Source organism: Puntigrus tetrazona, chromosome 14 (assembly GCF_018831695.1).
Source record: "Puntigrus tetrazona isolate hp1 chromosome 14, ASM1883169v1, whole genome shotgun sequence".
Classification (NCBI taxonomy): domain Eukaryota; kingdom Metazoa; phylum Chordata; class Actinopteri; order Cypriniformes; family Cyprinidae; genus Puntigrus; species Puntigrus tetrazona.
Window position 1 is genome coordinate 19,694,077 of NC_056712.1, and position 7,430 is coordinate 19,701,506.

A 7,430-nucleotide genomic window follows, 5' to 3' on the forward strand; every position below is an offset into this window, starting at 1 on the left:
GTAAGAAACGCACTAACACTTCAAAAAACGACTCCAGGAGTCCGGATGCTCCTCCAGCAGACAGGGTCGAGCGTCCCCATCGGAAGCCTCTTCTTCACGACATCTCTCCGCGTGCTGAGTGCAACCACGGCTAAAAGCACGACAAACAAACGGTTTCGAGGATTTCAGTCTGCTCTCTCTCTCTCTTCAGCGCCGGCTTACTTCTTCCGCTGCCGCCATCATGGCATGAAAATGCGAGCTTTCATCGGCCAGCAGGTTTGAAGGGGAGTCAAACTCCAAAATCTACACCAAAGGCAAAAAAGATGGAGTTGAAACAAAACATCAAACCAAGTGCGGCCTTTAAACAAACGATGCATAATATTCACTTTGCTGTTATTGTATACGCACGAATTGAATGCATCAGATTAACACTGTTAAACATTTCATTGCATATGTTATGCATATGTTAGTGTCTACACACTACTACAGATACAGAATTAAATGACTAACATCTTAATGTTAACACATTCACATCTAATGTGACATTTAACTCATTCATTATGCTCTGTGAGGTTTTTACGACTGCGCTTTGGGTCGTGACGACTATGAACATTAACGATGCAAATACAATATATAATATATACATACAATATATACCCTTTATCGTTATAAAAAAAAAAAAAAAAATATATATATATATATATATATATATATATATATATATATATAAATAATATATAAATATATATATATATATATATATATATATATATATATATATATATATATATAAATATATATATATATATATAAATATATATATATATAATATATATATTTATCGTTATATAAAATATAAATAAATATATATATAAAATAAATAAATAAATATATATAAATATATATATATATATATATCTAAATAAATAAATAAATAAATATATACATATATATATATATATATATATATATATATATATATATATATATATATATATATATATATATACACACACATATATACACACTATATCGTTTAAAAACTTACAAGCTTGCGTTTTGTGGATATTCGAGCCGATTCTCACACGTGCCGCTTATTTAATGTTCATATAAAGCAACACCGACAAAAATAATCTTGATGCTTTTGGACATTTTGTCAAGTAAATAGACGATATGCTTGGCGTGTTGTGACTCCCAAAGCGTATTCCTGTTCACATTATACCGTGCGTGATTTTCAGTTCACGGCAGTGGCAGAAGTAACACGTTCATCAAGGTGTGATATCTGCCACCTTACAGCAAACCGATTTCTAGGGACGTTTCTAAATGTTTCGCAGGTGTGTCCGTGTGTGATAAAGTGTAACCGTCAGCTGTTAAAACAATGCTCATAGATTGCATTTGAACAGTATTTGGGGCCACCGTGTCATTGTTATAAATCAGAGGCAGATGAAGGAGGAGAATCACCTGGCCCTGGTCCAGGACCATGATCCTGTCGCAGTTCAGCACGGTGTTGAGGCGATGGGCGATCACGAGCGTGGTGCAGCCGCTGAACGACGCGGCGATCGCGGTCCTGTACGAGGCGGTCTGTCTCTCGTGTCTATAGCGGCTGTCGCCGCGTCTAGCAGCAGGATCTGAAATAAAGATCGCATGCATTACAGTACAAATCGCTCAATGGCCAGTTTTTAAATTAGCCACATCAAATGGTCTGAAGAGCGCATTTTCGAGACACCGTGATCAAATAGCTTGTCTCGTCGCGCTTAGAATAGCCAATAGTCACGTAAACAAGATTTTTGAACAAGTAATGATTACGTAAAAACTAAACCGGCGGTCTTCAACCGCAGCTTTTAAGAGGATCTTACAATGGCTTAAAATATGACAAAACAAGCAATAAAATAAAAAATAATACGACAGTTTTTCACAGTTCGCCCCTTAATAACCGCTTTTGTTTGAAGAACCAGGATACCCACAAAAATACGAGACAGGCTCATTTCAAAAGTGATTTCTTCTTTCCTATTTCTAAATAAATAAATACATTTACTCATAAAACAACTTTAAAATTAATATACATTTTTAGCTGGTCGAAAACAGAGCAGAAACTGTGAGTAAACTTTTTAAATATATTTTTAAATGACAAATTAAAATATAAGAATATAAAATATACAGGTTCCTTGAATTATATATTTATGTTATTTTAATTAAAACCATTTTAACCACTTATTTTACTTAGCAAAGACTATGAGTACCATAGTTGAGAAAACACAGCTAGGTTGAGAGCCTTTTGATATTTTTGTGCAAAACTTGGGGCTCTGAAGTCTCAATTTTTCCCTGGAGAGGAATTATATATCTATGCATGCGACATAATCGGCGTGCTGTATAGAACGTCCTATTCTCAAATCATTGCACGTATTGCTTACATTATCGACAGGTTAGAGAAAAAAAAAAAAAGGAACTTCGCGCTTGTGATTTTTCAAGCCGTTCACCGTCTGCCATGCGGTGGCAATGTTTCACCATTTTACAACGGCTGAGATTCGGGAAATTGGTGAATGCAAACAATGCGCCGCATCTAACCATATAATCGAATAGAGTCGACGCGCTAAGTAGCCCAGTTTATCCATTTTAAAGCCGTAGCTTTAGTTGCTGATGACAGGGGCTAGTCAAAGCGGGAAGATATATACCAGCAGCATACACCAGTCAGCATTGAAAGCTTTCACCAGAGTGGTCCTAATGGAAAACATAGTATGTTCCTGGTACCACCGATATGTTTCAAGGCTAAATGTTAAGCACGCTTTTATAGTTTTGTGAGAACAATGGGTTAATTCTTAGGTAAATCAAGCTGAGGAGCAGATCTGATCTAAACGCTTACCTTGCTGTGTCTGAGAAGAGCTCGGGCCACACACAGCAGCTGTCTCTCTCCCACCGAGAAGTTCTCTCCGTTATCCGTCACCTCGGAAAGCAGCGAACTGGGCAGCTGGCTCACCTGAAAATAAATCAGCACGCCACTAAAGCACGGCCGCTTCAAAGCCGGCGCGTAAGTCAGAATTTGCTAAATCAAACCAAAACCTTCTGCTTTTACTCACCATGTCCTTAATGTGCGTTTTCTCCAGAGCTTCCCAGATCTGTGCGCCGTGTATTGATCCCAGGGATCCAGATTTGATCTGTCGCGATATAAGCAATTTGGTCAACCCTAGTCTTAATGTGCGCAAAAATGTTTGTCTTTGCAGTCTTTTGTCAAAATCCGATAACTTGCTCTGCTTTTGAAATTAAACTGCTGTTGAAGGGTTTAGGATCTGTAAGATTTTTAATGCTTTTTTTTGTATTTTAAGAAGTCTCTTCTCACCAACCTGCTCAAAAAGCTATGCCTAAAACACCATAGAAAACGTAATGGATTTAATGGTTATAATGGGAATTGCATTGGTTTTAATGGAAAGTATACCGGTGTGCGATGGATTCTATTGGTGGGATGTTAAAGTCTGTTGGAAAAGTGCACAAAACACACTTCAAAAAGAAAATTTTTACTGAAAAACGTGGTATTTTAATGGAAATTAAAATATTAGAATTTCCGGATTGTTTCTACTGGCTTCTATTTTTTTGCATTTATTTACACAATATAATAAATGTTATTACAGTTTAAACCAAGTTTCCTATTTGAATATATTGTAAGCATCATGACTACAGTGTCACATGATCCTTCAGAAATCCTTCTAGTATGCTTCGCTCGCTGCTCAGTTATCATCAGTTTTAGAATCAACAAAAAAGCTAAAAAGAACAGCATTTATTCAAAATAGAAATCTTTTCTAACAACGTAAGCCTTTACTGTCACGTTTTATCCATTTGAAACAGCTGAACAAAACACATACTGAGCTCAGACATTTGAATGGTGGTGCACAGTGTTACATGTATTAAAAAAAGCAGCTTAAACGAGGTTTATTGATAAAACATTCAAAATCCAACACGTTTTTCTCAATCCGTCCAAAACTAGATGGATGAAAATGTGTAGCCCTACAGTTGTTCTCTTGTCGAGCATCCCGCTTCACGTTGAAGTACCGTGACGTGACACTGTGTAAGTGAAATGGGTTGCATCATTTTGACTCGCTATTTCGGAGCGATAGTCTCGTAAAGTGACGTGGACCGCACCGACAGTACCAATGAAAAGAACCGGCTCTTGGGGATGACTGACAGCTTGCTCCTCAAGTCCTCCAGACCAATGTGAGCGATGTTGACGCCATCAATGATGATTGATCCTCGGCTGAGCTCCGCCAGTCTGAAGAGTGCGACGCCAGCGAAGATTTCCCTGAAGGAACAACCGACCTGTGTCACAATGCATTTCCTCCACCAGTAATGTAACTCCGCAGTGCAGACGAACACAACCGCGCCTGATGGGATAAATCCCGAGCGGACGGGCGTACCTGAACCTGTTCTGCCAACTATGCTCACGGTCTCTCTGGAAGCACGCTGAACGAGAGATTCTTGAGGACCAGAGGAAGGTCGTCGCGGTATCGTGCATTTCCACATTCTGAAGGAGATTCGTCCTTCTCCTGGCCAGCTGGAGGCAGGAGCCGAGGAGCCGCAGACCTGTCGAGGACCTTCGCTTCCAGGTTCTGAGTGAATAACCGTTACATTTAGTGACTTGCAAATGAGGACAATGAAAGCAATCGAGAAGTGCAATGGCATGCAAACGCTACACCGAGTCTCAGTTAGCACAACACAGTAAATACAGCAGTTTTATAATAAATAGAATAGAAAAGAATAAAGCAAGTTCGTGCTAGAGGCCTCCTTGCTTCTGTTAAATGTACAACACCATAAATAAAAAAATTCAGAAAAGCTTTTTTCAAGAAAACAAGCCGTTGGTAAATAAACAGAGTGCAAGTCTAAAAGGTTTTAAAGAACAACGCTAAAATAAACTGCGCTATTGCTAAGATATGCGCTTTTTAGCCGATTCGTGAAGATTAATTTTCTGCACTATTTTTCATGCAGGAGCTTGAAACGAATGCGTGAGGCTTCTGGAGCCATTCGCTTCCATTTATTTCAGCTGTAATGTTTGATGTAACAGCCATCGGTCACACTTTATATTAGTTGGCCCACAATAACTTTATATTAGTTACAGTGTTCATGTTGCGTTGTAAAACACTTTTGTCGCTTTTCGGTGTGGATACGGTAAGGTTAGGAACAGGTTTGGTGGTATGGGTTGGTTTAAGGGTCGGTTAAGGTGTAACAGTGTAACGATAAATGTAATTACAGATGCAATTACACAAATTAAAACATGCACGTACACAATAAGTGCATTGTATCAAAAGATTCAAGTAGTTAAAGCCACGTAAAATAGAGCGGGACCCAACCGTTTGTTTTTGTGTATAAATATAAACACACTGGTTTGTATTAGTTCTAGTTGACTAGATGATATGAGTATAGCTGTAAATAATGTATAAGTACACATAGCTTCTCTTGAGATTTGTCATATTTACAGGTGCTTTCCACACGAGAAACACAATCAAAATGTAAAGGTAAAGCTACTCCAAAGTCTGATTGGGAGAACTTTCGTGAATCAAACATCACTCCGGACCGTTTGCCGGACACTCTGGATAATACTGCTGTATATACTGTCCAGCTTCTTGCACGGATCGATCGTTTTACTTCATAAGACTTCGATCATGAGCCCCATCTTTAATTCTATGCTCTTTGATATGCTCTTTTTTTAAACTTTCAGAAACGGGCAGCTGCGGACTGCACTAAGAATCACCAAAGACCATGGTTTCAGCTAAAAATCGTCTTTACTTCTTCACGTAATTAACAGCGAAGTTTACCTTTTTGGGTGAACTGCATCTTTAAGAGTGTACAACGATCACGACGCAAAGGCAAGCGCATCGACAGTAGGCTATATGACCTATTTCAGCTGCACTCACTATGGGATTTGACCGTTTGATTCATAGAGCAAGCAAGCTGCTTTCAAACGGATCAAATAGTTTCACTGCGCTTTTTTTATACCCGCACTTACTTACCTATAGCAGCTTACGTTTGCATTGCAAAATAAGCTGGTTACTTTGAGCTTCAGAACTCGGGCGGGCCATTATTGGCTTCATTAATCGCTGTAAAACACTTGGACTAAGACAGCTGCACTGCTCTGCTTTGATAAGAGCCTCCTGAAACAAGCTGTGTCGTGTCCTGTCTGGCATTAAACGCGTCCCGTGAAGCCCGGCGAGCGCGACGCGGCAGGCTCTGACCGCTGGTCTCGGCCGCCCGTGCTAAAGTAAAGAGCCGGTGTCTTTAGCGCCGTGCCAATTGAATAACGAACGGTCCCCGCCCCTTTCTATTTGCCATCAGCGCAACCAGCGCGGCGCGGTGTCACAGGAGCTTCTACCTTTATGTAATGGTTGATCCGCTTCCACCGAGGTAAACGGGCTTCGGTTTCAGAAAGCAGCCTCACGGTGAACTGAAACAGGCCGGTTAGCTGGACGTGGGAAGGAGAGAAACAGTAAGCCATGTGGACTCATCGAGGACGAGTGACGCTGCTGCGAAAGCGCGTGAGAGCGGCGCACCTGTACGGCGTAGGAGATGGCCAGACCGGCGAGGCTGGAGGATGCGGCCGTCAGCATGAAGACGCGATGAGGAGGGCGACGGTGCTGATGAGAGAAATGCTGATGAGGTCCAGACGCACGGCCAGCCAACGCATGGCGCAGCTGAACAGATAGTGACACGCCTGGTTTGTGTCAAGCAGGGCTTGATTCCTGGTGGAACAGAACTGAGATTTAGCCTCGTTTAAGATGCATTTTAGCTTTTATTAATCAAAATAACCCAACTGCGGTGTGATTAATCTGTTTTTGCATATAAACACACAAAGACACAAATAGGCAGAGAGACAGAAAGACAACAGATTGTGAAATATTATTACAATTTAAAAGACCTGTTTTCTGTTGTGATATATTGTAATAAGTGCAATTTAATTCTGTGATCAGAAATGTCATTACTGTTTTAATCAGTATAATGTGTTCTTACTGAATGAAAATATTAATATATATATATTTTTTATCTTATTGACCCAAACTTTTTGAATGGTAGAGAATGTATTGATTATATCTACAATAAATAACTGTAATCTTAGTCACAAAACAACAACAAAAAATCTATCTATCTATCTATCTATCTATCTATCTATCTATCTATCTATCTATCTATCTATCTATCTATCTATCTATCTATCAGTCAATCAATCATCTATCTATCAATCTGTCTCTCTATCTATCAATCATCTATCTATCTATCTATCTATCTATCTCTCTATCTATCTATCAGTCAATCAATCATCTATCTATCAATCTATCTCTATCTATCATCAATCTCTCTATCTCTATCAGTCAATCAATCATCTATCTATCTATCTCTATCTATCATCAATCTATCTATCTATCTATCTATCTATCTATCTATCGGCATATTAAAATATAGTATATAATGCATTA

General features: G+C 39.1%; 1 pseudogene; it reads right to left on the reverse strand.

The window, feature by feature from the left end:
* LOC122357528 overlaps nt 1–7,430 on the reverse strand; it is a 17,470-nt pseudogene continuing 10,040 nt past the window's right edge.